Source organism: Gasterosteus aculeatus, chromosome 6 (genome assembly GCF_964276395.1).
Source record: "Gasterosteus aculeatus chromosome 6, fGasAcu3.hap1.1, whole genome shotgun sequence".
Classification (NCBI taxonomy): Eukaryota; Metazoa; Chordata; class Actinopteri; order Perciformes; family Gasterosteidae; genus Gasterosteus; species Gasterosteus aculeatus.
In genome coordinates, this window is record NC_135693.1 from 12,133,480 (window position 1) to 12,147,076 (window position 13,597).

At 44.2% G+C, this 13,597-nt stretch overlaps 1 protein-coding gene across 1 annotated transcript in view; it reads right to left on the reverse strand.

Moving 5' to 3' along the window:
* LOC120820586 (leucine zipper putative tumor suppressor 2 homolog) overlaps nucleotides 1-8,360 on the reverse strand; it is a 31,069-nt gene extending 22,709 nt beyond the window's left edge. The window contains exon 1 of the mRNA XM_040178532.2: nucleotides 8,020-8,360. The gene's annotated coding sequence lies outside the window, so the exon portion shown is untranslated. The remainder of the gene's footprint in view (nucleotides 1-8,019) is intronic.
* Nucleotides 8,361-13,597: the final 5,237 nt, after the last annotated feature.

Genomic DNA, 13,597 nt, shown 5'->3' on the forward strand with positions numbered 1-13,597 from the left:
AGGGAAGCCCACATGCTCGATGTCTTTATCTCCCTGCAACACGTACCTGCATGTTGGATTGTAGCTGCCTGTATGAGCCAGGACGAAACAACACAGATATGCACGTGTGATCGAAGAACACAAAAGAACGCGTGCACGGTTAATTTATTCCCAAGATTAACAAGTAAGAATCAGGGTTTGTGTTCTCACTCTGCGTTTGATTGTGTGAAGACAAGCTTGTAATGCAGTTTTCACAACGTTCCACAGCATATTTATGATATATTTATAACTATAGCACTTGAGCGCCTCACACACACACACACACACACACACACACACAGTCAAATCTGTCAGTGTGTAATTTTCTTTTACTCAGTGGCAAAGGTCAACGTGTACACACATTTTCACAACGGCCTCGGGGTATAGGCTAGATACCGTGTGTGTGTGTGTGTGTGTGTGTGTGTGTGTGTATAGAGTTAATGAAGACTGACATGAGGACTGACATGGATGCTGAGCTTTGCTGCGCCGGTCCAGGCGATCTAACAGCAGGGATAAACTATATATAGACAATCTCATTTAGCCTCACCCCCCCCCCCCCCCCCCCCTTTCTCCTTTTTTTCGCCTTCTATCTGCAGACCTTTTATCACGTCCGCTTTGCTTTCTACTTCCTCCACAAACTCCACGTTGCTTCCCTGCACGTCCTTCCTTCACCGTCTCCCCAAATCCCCCCATTGTCCGTCCGCCTCTGACTCTTTTGCCCGTTTTATTGAAGAGTAAAAAAGAAAGATATCCACAATACTGCAATAACAAAAAGGCCCAAACCAATCTTGATCTCAGAAGAGTGTGTGGGACGAGCAAAAGGGGGAGAGGGAGATGGGGGAGAGACCGTGTTATGTAAGCGAGGCTAATCCCCTCCCAACCCCTGCATAGCAAATGAGACGGGATGACAACGGCCTCATTTCATCCGCGCATCTCTGTATCCGCCGCCGCCGCGTCTCCGTTTCTACCTCAATCTTTTGGTTTCATCGTCAACAGCAGGCAAGAGCTAAGATTTTAATTCTGCACAGCAGCAAACCCAGATCCGCTGACACTTTATTTCACCATCAACGGAAACATCAGATCTTTTTAAAAAGCTCTTTCAAAGTGAGGAGGGAAACAGAATCGGGACATATTCATGTTAAACAAACTCCGCTGACAACAACTATAAATATTCCAGATTGTTTCTGTCGTCAGGTGTCAGACATTTCTGTTGTAAAAGCCGAGCTACGGTAACAAGACGTCTTCAAAAACAAAGGCTTAGCTCCCACCACATGACCCTCAACCCTCCAGCTCTTCTCTCCTCAACTCTGAGCCAACAGTCTGACCTCTGACCCCACCGCCCCCCCCCCCCCCCCCACCCAGAAACCCAGACATCCTCATCCAGAGAGATCTGTGTGGCTAAATAAGGGTCCCCAAGGCCGGCAGGCAAACACACCAGACCTCCTCATTACATTACATTACAGGTCATTTAGCTGACGCTTTTATCCAAAGCGACTTACATCACACAAAGACACATGCGGCATTAAGCAGCATGCGAGTATCTCTAGTTTAAAATGACCTTGTTTGTAGTAAACGCGTTGACATCAGCGTTCAGCTCAAACCGTCTCTGTAAAAGAGGAGGGCGGGCGGTTCCTTCTGAACATATACGTTAAAAGAGTTTAGAGGCGCTCTTAACGCCAGGCTGGTGAGCAGCGAGGTGGGAAGTTCAACCACTGGAGGTCAGCAAAGATTTCAGGGGGTTTCAACTTACCCTCAATAAACTCCAATAAGAATAACATTAACACATGAAGAGTGTATTAAAAGAATAACTTATAATATGAGCATAGAAATAGATAAGAACAGTAATACATATTTACAGATGCAGGTAGAATATTCCATGAAGATATATTCTGCATTTCTGTGCTGTAATTTGCTGTTTTACATAAGAATATTTATACCAAAGGCTCTGTGATTGATCAGCTAAGATTTAACGAATAATAATTGTCACTCAATACTTCAAGTCACTCATTATCGTCAGTTGTTTTATCACCCCCCCCTCTCCATTATAGTTGAAATCCAACATAAACGTTCCTAGAATTCAGACGGTCAAGCGCTCTATAGCGAGCTGCGCTGGCTATAATATTGTTCATGAACATCCCTCCACCCCTCCTGCTCAGACAGGACGCTCCAGTAAACTTTGACCTACTTATGCCTCCCCTCAGTCTGGGCCAAGGGAGGCAGGGGGGGCAAGACCCCAAACAGCGAGCTTCACGCTGATCTGGCCTGTTAATGATAATACTATGATATCAACGGCTTATTTGGACAATACAACTTTTGAACGTCAAAGGCAGAGGGAGGCCGAGGGAGGCTTGAGGACGCGTGTGAAAGTGTCACATTGTTTGGTACATTTTAAATTCAACACACACACACACACTTACAGTATATGTCATGCTGAGGACTAGATTTCACTTTTCTGCTGATCGGCTAGAAGACAAAAGCGCGTTGTTCATCTTTTTATCCAGACTGTGTCTCTGGTTTCCAAGGAATCTCACTCAGCAGATGGACACAATCCTCCATAACCAATTGTGCGCAGGATAGTGCAGAGAAGACAAAGACACTGCGACACAAAGCCAGACACCACCTCTACGAATCCTCTCTGTCCGCCCAAGTCCAGCTAAAACTTAGCAGGGTACCAGCGACAGCGTCTCCCCACAAACTGCAACTGCGATTTAAAATCTGCCGAATGTTTCGCAATTGCGCGATGGCTCCCAGGCATCTGTCAGCAATCAAATAGGAGGGATCACGTAGTCCAACCGATACAGTGTGCAGACATGATCTAAACTCTCTCATGGTTAAATCTTCTGCCCCTCGGGGGAAGAGGCTGGAGGAAAACCTGATCCATAGATCCGACACATCTCCAAACAACTGGGTGTCAACAGATCTTTGCTTGTGTTATTAGCTCAGAGGAGCCGCACTGCAAAGTGCTGGGAAGCTCACTGATTCAATCTCGCTGAGGTAATTGTTTTGGGCAAAGCTTGAAGATAACGTGGTGTTGTGAGATTTATATCGGAGGAGGCTCTTCCAAAAAACCGGAGGAAATTGCAGCCAAGTCGCGACGCTGATGAGCTTTCTGAACCGAATCAATGATTCATGTTTTCCTTCCCTTGCTGGCACAAATCAGGCTTCCAATAGAAGCGAATCAAGCGTTAGCTTAATCAATGGCTTCCGCACTTGTAAGGAAGAGGGGCTCTGACAGAGTTGTGCTCTGATTTCCAGCTACAGAAACAGGTCTCTTGACTCCTGAATGGATTTTCTCCCACAAGATCGCTATCAAAAAAAACAACATTTTGATTGTTGCAGCTGCAAGTCAACTTAAAACCGCTCATCTGCTACTGAGCCTCCACTCCGGACCAAATACTGGCGTCATCCATCAATCTTGTCTTTGCGTGTATCTGCGCGCTGTGTGTGTGTGTGTGTGTGTGTGTGTGTGTGTGTGTGTCTGCTGTTTCAGCACTGGCCATTTCATTCCTCATACATCAACTTCTTGACAGCGGTGAAGTGACGCTTTGTGACATATGAGGCCACTTTAGCTTCTCCACCGGAGGAGAGGAGGAGGAAGGCCGGGCCGAGCTCAAATGGATGAAAACTGTTCCCCTGTGCAGGGGAGGCACTCGTACTTTGCACACAGACAGGATGTTGCATTTGAACAAAAGCAGTTAACATAACAACTATGATTTTGTTAGGACACTCGCGGGTCACGTTAAGGTCAACCCGCTGCCTAAACATAACGACGTGGTTTTTTTTGCCTACAGCCACATTCCTTGGAAGACAGATGTTCATTCTAGAAAGACATAAGCGTGTAACGACTGGAAACTGACACGCCGTCACTGACAAGTCCAAAACTGAAGCGTGAGTTTTTAACGTAGATTAGATATTGATTAAGCTGCGTTATTTGCGACACATATTGTGAGATCGTGATGATATCACAGTGTAATAGGAGTTTCTTTACCGTCTCTGAGGGCAAAGTGAACAAGACACCAGTGTTGAGAAAACACAATTTGATTGGCCCACTAATGGGTTTTGGGAGCAGTTGGCGGACTTCAGCACTTCAGAGCTGTGATGAGATCTGTGCCAGAGCTCTGCCCCCTAACGTCCATTAAAAACAGACTTACTCCACTCTGCATTGATTCTGACTCCTCTTGCAGACTGTAAAGGCTTTCAGAGCTCATCTCCCGCCTGCCATCTCAGCGATCAGATTACAACAGCAATTTAATTGACATGCAATCTACTAACGCAGGAAAACACGCTTAGAGTCTCTTTTCATGTTGAAAAGGGTTCTGCACGAGCTTGATGACGCACAGGCGGGGACCAAGCTCACACAGCTTTTAATGGCTGCTGCCTTCAGGGGGGGCGTTTAAGTTGGTAAAAGTCCAAAGGGGGTTAATGACAGGCTGAGACTGAGGACACCTTGACGATGACAGGAGTGGACCGCCGGAGTCTGTGCAGCCACACCTTGAGGCTGATGAGCTGGCAGAGCAGATGTCTGTCTGCATGTAGCTCCTGTAGCTCCACATTCCTCTAATATGCATATGCTGATGTTTAGTAAGCGTAACGTTTAAGGCTCCCAGACAAATGACTAGTCCACTGACACATACGATTTGGTCAACTGATTGGTTTGTTGATTAAATCGAGCCCCACAAAAAAAAAAAAAAAAGCACCACTTCTGTGTCTTTGATGTGTTTAAGGACTGATTTAAATCGGACGATAACGTGTTTTTTTTTACAGCTTCTGTCTATGACAAAACGGCGGTTAAAAGAAAAACATGCATCGGGACAATCGCTCAATCAGTAATTAGATGAGTCTGCGTAATGTCCAAATAATCATAATGTCAGTGTACACACATTGATTTATTTTGAGAGATTTGGTATCATGCATAACTCAAAAAGTCCTCATTCATTCGTTTTAAGGCAAATAACAAATGATAATAAAAACAAAGTAGTTCAATACATGGATTGCAGAAGAGGCTTCCTGCACAGTTCCTGCAGCCTGTAACAGGAAACAATAAGCTTGTGTGTTGTTTGGGATTTCGGCCCCTGAGTACAACATCTGCTTTAGCATCCTGTATGAGTTCAATAATCTTACTGGGATTGGATTTATCAATAAATCAAGACTTCACTCAGATGTCCTTAAATATTTAATGAGAGATGCAATGATATTATGGATTTGCTGCAGCAGCAGTCAGGGCTCCTAAAAAGCTCTAAAATGTGAAACTCAATTGTCAGAAAAGTTAACTCTTCCGTGCGTGCAGCTTGTTTAGTAATCCATCAGGGACAATCGACTCCAGAATGAACAAAGATTACGATTTTTGTTTCTACAATGTCGAAAAACAATACCACAGATTGTGGTATAAAACAATCCAATAATTGAAAACAAATTATAAAATGATCACGCGGTTTGATAATCAAAGAGAGTTTTGCATCTCAATGGAGTCTATAATGTCCAATAAACTCAACCTCAGCTAATTGATTGATTTATTGTTTTCTGTCTTTCTTCTGATTCAAAGCCGTTAATCTGATGTAAACATGAAACCTGCTGCTCCAACAAAACAAAATACTGTTGTTTTGTAGTAAAAAGTTTAAGTTAACAGCTTCAACCACGTCAACAACAATTGAAAAAGAAGCCATTCTTAAAACTAAACTTTAAAAGCTTTTAAAGAGAAGATCCGTCATTAGAAGTAATCAATGGCAGTCATGAGAAGAATCATCTCCTCCTCCGCTCTGCAATGTCCACGTTTCTTTGTCTATTTTTGGCCACAGTAACATTTCCAGAATGTAAGTTGATCCAATTCACATCTGCAGATGTTCCACACATGTGCTTGGTTTAAAATCAAGACTTAATTAATGTTACTGTCAACTTTGGGAGTTCACGCGCCTGTTGTGCGCTCACTTTGATCCATCTGCTGGTGTGTCTTTAAAACGCCATACGTTAGAAACATTACAGCCGATGCAGATTATCAACACATGACACATCTGCATCCAGGAAAGGGAACCGCTACATAACATCAAACAGACCTGCCAGTCAGACATTGCACTGACGACATGAAAAGGGTTGTGAGGGGAAGCGCCAGATGAGCCCAAGAAGCTTTTTGGGGTCTGTTACATCACGACGGAGGACAATGAATTGAATATTGCTGACGTGCTTTAATTACACACAATAACAGTGTGGCTCATTTCAATCCCAGAAGGCAGCAGGGGCATTTTGATAATGTAGCCTTGCAGGTGCGGATCAGACGGTTCCCTCTATACATCCTTTAATATGGGATTTCCCTTTGCTTGTTATGTAAGAGGGCTGCAGAGTGCACAGCTGTGCCTGTGCGCACATTTACGTGCTATTTTCAGCTGAGATTATCTAATGAGCAAATTAAGCTGCAAAAGCTGCCGCCGCATTTCGGAAACTAGGCGTCTTTAATGTTTCAGCATCTCCAGAGCACGAGTACTGTGCAGGATGTGCGATTGTGCTTCTGGCTGTGTTCTAGTTTTGACTCACACATATTTGTTGACTCAATGTAGACATGAATGGAGAAGAGGTCGGTTTGTTTGACACTAGAAGCAGGAAGGTGAATGAAGAAAATGAGGTTAATAATCATGCAAAGCTAGAAAGGGCAGAACGAACAACTGTTTCAGGGCTACATGTTATCTAAAGCATCCTGAACCGTGACCCCCCCCCCCCCCCCCCCTCAGGGCTTCTTGCCCTGTGAAGAAGCCCTGTGACAAAAAATGATCCCTCAGCATCACACCCTCCTCCACCACCTGCCCCTCGTCCGCCTCTTCAGCTGCTACAATCCTCCTCATCGCATGACAGCTTGGTCATCACGTCCCACCACCAAATCCCCCCCCCCCCCCCCTCTCTCTCTCTGCATGTGTCCCTGTTCTGTGGTGAAAGGGCAGGATGATAAAGGGGCCTCCCGGTGAGGTGGCTTGATGATGCCGGAACGCTAAGTCAACCTGCATGGAGGACAGAGGACGGAGGGTGTGTGTGTGCGTGCAGATAGAACAATCCACATTTGCGGCGTTTTTTTTGCGTCCGTGCGGCGGTTGTCTTGGTGTTTGCATTCAGTTTACGCCTCCTAGCTGGGAGGACATGACGTCCAACCCATCCATCAAGCTGCAGCGAAGGTGTTCAACCAAAGATGAGAAGAAGATGGAGGGAATGTTTCAGCATTGACGTCTCCTCCTGTGGAGATTATTCATGGTCCAAAAGGACCCCGGGCGGTTCAAGTTCGACTAGTAACTAGTAACTGTGATATTGAAGTGGGCCTTGAGAGCATGAAACAGGTGCAGGTGCGAAGGTCCGTCGCTCTCTTCGCGTGTGACCCTTTCATCCCATTGCAGTCATCCTCATTTACTCTTTCTCGTCTTTTAACAAAAGCAGCTGCAGATTTTAAGAGGCAAAACTAACGTAACAAGAGCAGAGAGATGCAAAAGCAGTTGTTTGAGGATGTGTGTGTGTGCGCGCGTGTGTGTGTGCGTGGTGTGCCAGTTGCACGGGGCAGCCAACCCCATTCACTGAAACAGCTGGATGGAGATAACAGAGCAATGCTTCTTCTCTAGTTTCTCTCCCTCTCTCTCTCTCTCTCTCTCTCTCTCTCTCTCTCTCTCTCTCTCTCACCACAAACAATAATTCATAGCAAAAGTCACTGCTTTCAACCGCAGCAACTGCGCATTAAAGAGAAGTACTGTAAGTCAAACTTCCACAACCAATTAATAATGTAGATTAAGTCCAACGCAGCACAAACATAACTTAGTATTATCAACCTCCATTTTGACTTAAATGGCCATAAACAACGATTATATTTGGGGTCATTTCGCCAAATATGTGCCAACAGCAAGATAAAGGTGATTTTACATCGTGTTTAGTTTCCTTAAGGAGCGGGTAGGACCGCTTTAAACCATGACTTAACCTTCCTGTTGAAGAAATAGAAAAACAAAAGTGTCCCGCTGGATCACTTTTGCATCTACTCACAGGATGTTCTCCTCAAGCAACGTTTTCTCCGACGGCAAATGCGTTGCGCGAGTCTCCCGTCGGCTGTTCTTCTCTCCGCGGGTGTCACAACTTTTTCCTTTTCTTCTGAAAGACAGCGAGCAGCGAGTCAAACGTTGTGGTCTTTATCCGTAGTTCCTCCTGCGGTCGCCGCTCCGGTTCCCCGCAGCGGCTCAGCGGATCCGCTGCCGATCGGACGGCTGCTGTCCGGGCTGAGCGCGTTCGGTTATCCCCACCGGCGCAGCCCGGGCTGATGCTCAGCGGGGCGGGCTCAGTCCTTTGCTCTCCAGACCAGAAGGGGCTCGACTGCTGATCCGCAGAAGGTTTAGGACCCGGGAGGGGAAGGGGTAAGGGGGGGGCACAAGGGGGGGCTGCGACGAGCGATGAAGCAATATCTCCAGCGGATGTTTATCAGAGATTTGTATTTTGAAATACAAATGTATTGAAAACAGATACAAAATATCGGTGCCAGAAAATAAGAAATACAATACATGTATTTTTTTTTTTTAAATATAGAAAATACTTTATGTTATTAATGGAACTAAATTAATGTAACTTAACAGCTCATAACGTTTGACTTTGTATCAACGGATATATTCATCACATATGAATAGCATCACACATTAGGCCTATACCATCATAAAAAATTGAATTTGAATTAAAACCAGTTCTTAGTTGGTTGTGGAAGCGCAGAATGCATACTATAAGAGTAACTTTATATTGGGGAATCTAGCACTGAAACGCTGCTCAAAAGGCTTGAGCCGAAGAACTGAATAGCAAACACATTCAGCTCAGGTGATTTCTGACAGATGTGCTGCCCATAAAAAGAAAGGGTTGCATATGGCATGAAAAATAACTCCACAATCATTCTTTGGTTAAACTAATTTACTGTTCAACAAGAGAAATCATGGGAGTCGGCTGGTTACAGCTTGGCTCAACTCTTCTTGGGACTCTCAGGTTGAGAGATTTGCGCCCACTGCCTCCTGTCCACTCTCACAAGACCAGAAACACAATACGGGGTCTTCTCTTCCAACCACAAAAGGCTGCCACCTGAGTCTCCCATGAAAGAGGAGCTGTGTGAGAGGAGGAATTACCTAATTTGCTCGAAAAAATTGTTGGATTTGGTTTCCCCAAGATCTTCAAGTGCAAAAGTCCCCGTCAGTCAGAATGAGCAGCTGCAGCAGTGATGTTAATCCATTCAGAGTTTTCTGAGCAGGTGCGTTGGACCGGCCATTCACGGCACATTTACACAGATGTTTTCATGAACGATTTCATTTGAACAAGTTACATCTTGTCTTCGATCCCTCTGACCAACCTGATTTTCTACCAAATCTGCAGCATATTCAACTAATCTTTTTAATTCAGATGTGTGGTCCATAATGTGGAAATATAGCCGAAAATAAGATTGAAATGAAGTGTAAGTTATTTCAGGATTTCTTTTCTTTTTTTATTAAAACAAGAATAATTTAAATGCTTGTGTATACAAGAACATTGGCCCCTGCATCCCCAGCATCACATGTATAATCACATCTGTCATGTGATCAGGAAACAGCTAGTTTGCATATATTTTAAAGAAGGTGCAGCTTTAAACTGTTATCTTAAACAGCAGCCTCCACAGCAACACCTTAAGTCTTTGATGTGCGGCCGCCCTCCGTCCAGAGGAAGAGGATTTTCGGGATGCCTGTCACTGCTGAACTTCCGCTGACCTCCCCGCCTCTGCGTAAAAACCTTTCCGATTTATATCCCGCACCAATGCCAAGTACATAACCCCCACCTTTACTCTCCTCCGGCTCATCTCGCCCTCCACGTTGCTCTGCTACGTTGCTTCTTTTAATGCCACTCTGGCCAATCATCTCCCTTCTTCATGTCTTCCCTCTCTGCCACATTCAGCCTCCGCCCTCCCAACTCACCCTCAGCCCTTCTTCTCTCAATCCCCTTCTCCTTTAAATCGCCTCCATGGTTCATTGCAACTTCAGGCTTCGGCAGCCCACAACACTAATATGATTTCCAGCTGAATGGAAACGTGCAAATCTGCTGCAAGCTCTCCGTTTCCCCAGTGTGTTCCTTCCGGAGTCCACTTCATTAGACGGGGGAGGCTGGAGATCTTTTTTCACTGAACTGCACAAGATTCCAGTTAGACATTTTCTAACTTCATGTTTGCTGGTAGACCATCACTTATTCTTCCAACATCACACAACAAAAACACATTGTCTTCTGACACAATATGTTTGTGTGCTGTTGCAGCTGTGTGTGTGTGTGTGTGTGTGTGTGTGTGTGTGTGTGTGTGTGTGTGTGTGTGTGTGTGTGTGTGTGTGTGTGTGTGTGTGTGTGTGTGTGTGTGTGTGTGTGTGTTTGAGTAGATCTCTGTGTGCTCAAGAGTCCATTCCAAATGCGGTTCTTGCCCTCGGGAACCTGTGACGTCCAAGAGAAGACGGTTTATTTCATAATCACTGATACGAGGTCCTGCTCATCCAGTCGTGGCTCATATTTTTGCTTAGAATGTGTATTTTTAGCAAGTGTTGGCAGTGTGGTTCAATAGATGGCAATATTTGTTCTAAAGCACTTCGGTGCAGATTTGAATTTCTGAACAACTGTGAGGTGAATTGTAATGAGATTCGGCACAAATGGTCAACAGAGGATGAACTCTAATAACTTTGGAGATCTTGCTGGTGGTGGACGTTGGTGGCTAAATGTTACACAGATTGCCTTCACATTTGGTTTCACACATCTGGTTTCACTTGTTAGCGTAGCAACACTCAGAAGCTTCAAAATGTACAAGAGAGGTATTTACAGATGTATTTTATATCATGGATCAAAATGTTTAAATCCCTTAAGCTCATGTTAACCACCGACCGCATTAAAGGCATCTGACCAAAAACACGGTGTTCCAGACTCCTTTTCCTATAAATAAAACCTTGAAATGTTTCGGATTAGAAGCACTACATGGTGAGTTTCTGTAGTGCGCAGACACACAGTATGTACATGCTCCACTGTAAATACAGTGTTAGTCAAACCCACACTCACATGCCTCTGCAGAAGCTCTGATACGTGAGAACAGACACGGGCTCCCGGTGGGGGGGATTCTGAGAAACAACTCCACAAACCCATCCCACCCAGCGCTCGGTGTTACAGCTCCGTAAAATAAGATGAAACTGATTAATGGAGAATTCCTCACGCTCATGCTTCAGCAGAAATAATACATTGCAAGCCTTTGTTTGCGATCCGCTTTGGTCTGTGTGTGTCAGTCTGTGTGAATGCCGAAAGACTGGATCATGTGACTTACACACAGTCTGTCCCCTCAGGGTCTTCATCCCCCACCAGATAGGGATCAGGAATAGCAAAGTGTTTCTAAAATTTTAATTTTTCCACATTTAGCAACCTTAACTCATGCAAACGTAATGTTTAATGACTCATGAATTGTGTGAGGCCTTGTTTGGTAAGTACATGAATACCAGCCGTGCAATAAACAACAAAGTTCAAAGTGCATCTGAGATGAATCTGCCAAAAAAGATAACAAACGTGGGATTTAGAATAATGCCATTATCCTTGTTTTGGCCATGTAAAAATGCTTCACGTACCCGCGACATGTCTGTCTTGCCCCCAATTAGAGGATCCCAATCCCAGAGCTGTACAACCAGCACTGTGTTGAGGTTTATTTACATATTTACATAATGGTCAAATGCAGTGTGGCATGAAGCACTTTTATTCACTCCGATTCCAGCTCTGAGCCTGCAAGCTCATCCATCGTTGGATGCTTTGTCTGTGATCAGAATCGGTGTGGCTGGGAAGCAGAAGAACTGGGGCAGAAAGCAGCTTCCTCTCTGCGGTGCGATACTGCTGTCTGTTCAGAGCTTCTCATCTCTCAGCTTGTAAGGCTAAACGACGGCTCCGTGTGTGAGTTTCTGTCTAATTCTATGACACGCTCTCCTGCTTCTGCTGTCGCAGTCGGGGCCGCGGCGGCACAAACTGACTCGCACCGAAGATGATTATTTAATACCGCTGTTCCACACATGCTCATTAGGAGTATGTCTGTGCAAAAACAAAAAAAACAAGCACGTTGATCATTTATTCAGTCGTCAGCCACCACTTTGATCTTTTTTTTATTCCCCAACGTGGTGCTTGTTCATACATTTTAATCACCGTCCCATGTGTTCATCCATCCGCTGCTAGACTGGTACTGTGGCTGAACTCACACACACACAGGCACAAAAATATACTAATACTGCTTTAGGGATGACAATATCAATAAGTCAATAACAACATACTTGTTTAAAAATTAAATTGTTTTTAAATTAAGGATATGGTTGCAAACGATGACGTAAGCATGCTTATGAATTATGATGTATCCCAAATATAGTGAGTATTAAAATATAGCCAGAAATCACACTAGCATTTCGTATCCATAGTTTGACGGTGTCTATTTTGTTTGGATGGCTAAACATAAATGACTCAAGCAAATGTTGACATTTAAAGTGCAGCCGCAGTACAAGGTGTTCTGATTGCAGAAAGAAAATGGCGGCCTAGAACCACACACATGAGGTCTTGTTGTCAGAGCTGTCAGTTACAATCAACACACAAGGAATTCTCTTCTTACATTACACTACAAGTCCGAACCGCCAACCTCTTCACCTTGCCGTTGTCGTTCTAAAATGATAAAAGGATGATTTAAAAATCATTAAAGTATGTGTATTTCTTTTCGCCGATGCTCCACCTCCCTGTGCCCGCTGAAAACAAACTACCTCCAGAAGCTGGAACGTCAGCCTCAACCTCCACACTCAGCACTCGGTTGTCTTCTTTTTTTTTTTGTTGCAGCGGCTCATTTTCCTCGCAGAGCTCAAAATGGGATGCCGAGAGCAATCCTCCTTGGATTATTTAAACAGCCACTTCAAAGGAGAGCAATTATAATCCTACATTATTGATATGGGGGGGAAAAAACTGTGAGTAAATGTCATAGTAACTGGAAATGACACGGACATATTTGGGCGTGCAGCATGTGAGCGCAGGATAAGGGTCTAAGGGGTTTATTTTCTTTATGTGACATAAAACGGCAGACTGAGTAAAGTTATAATTTTACATCCTGTTCTAACTTGCAACAGTATTTATGAGCACAGCTGTGCACTCACATACACAAGAGATATTTTTGCACTCACACGGTGAAATGTTCTCGCTTACTACATTATTATTTAGTAAGTCATAACTATTGGGCTTATTTATGCAGTTGCTTCACGTCTGCCTTTTTCATGCATGACAGAAGCAACTATCAACATAATAAATTGCAGCTCATTAGCTGTAGTGAAGTTAATAGTTTGTATTTTTAGAAAAATGAAACTGTCACATCTCATCCTAAGCGTACTGACCCAGATTAAAGTGTTTGTGTTTTTAGCGAGTAGTAAGTGGCAGTGAATTATTCTGCACGTGTTCCAGAGAACTCCGTGCAGATGGTTATTTTAGTCAGACGAAGGCTGCAGGCAGCGGACTGTCATGTTGTGTAAATCTGGCTGCAGGAAAACTGTCCATTCCTGGAAGTTAATGACAAGATTGCTGCACATTTTGAAAAAAT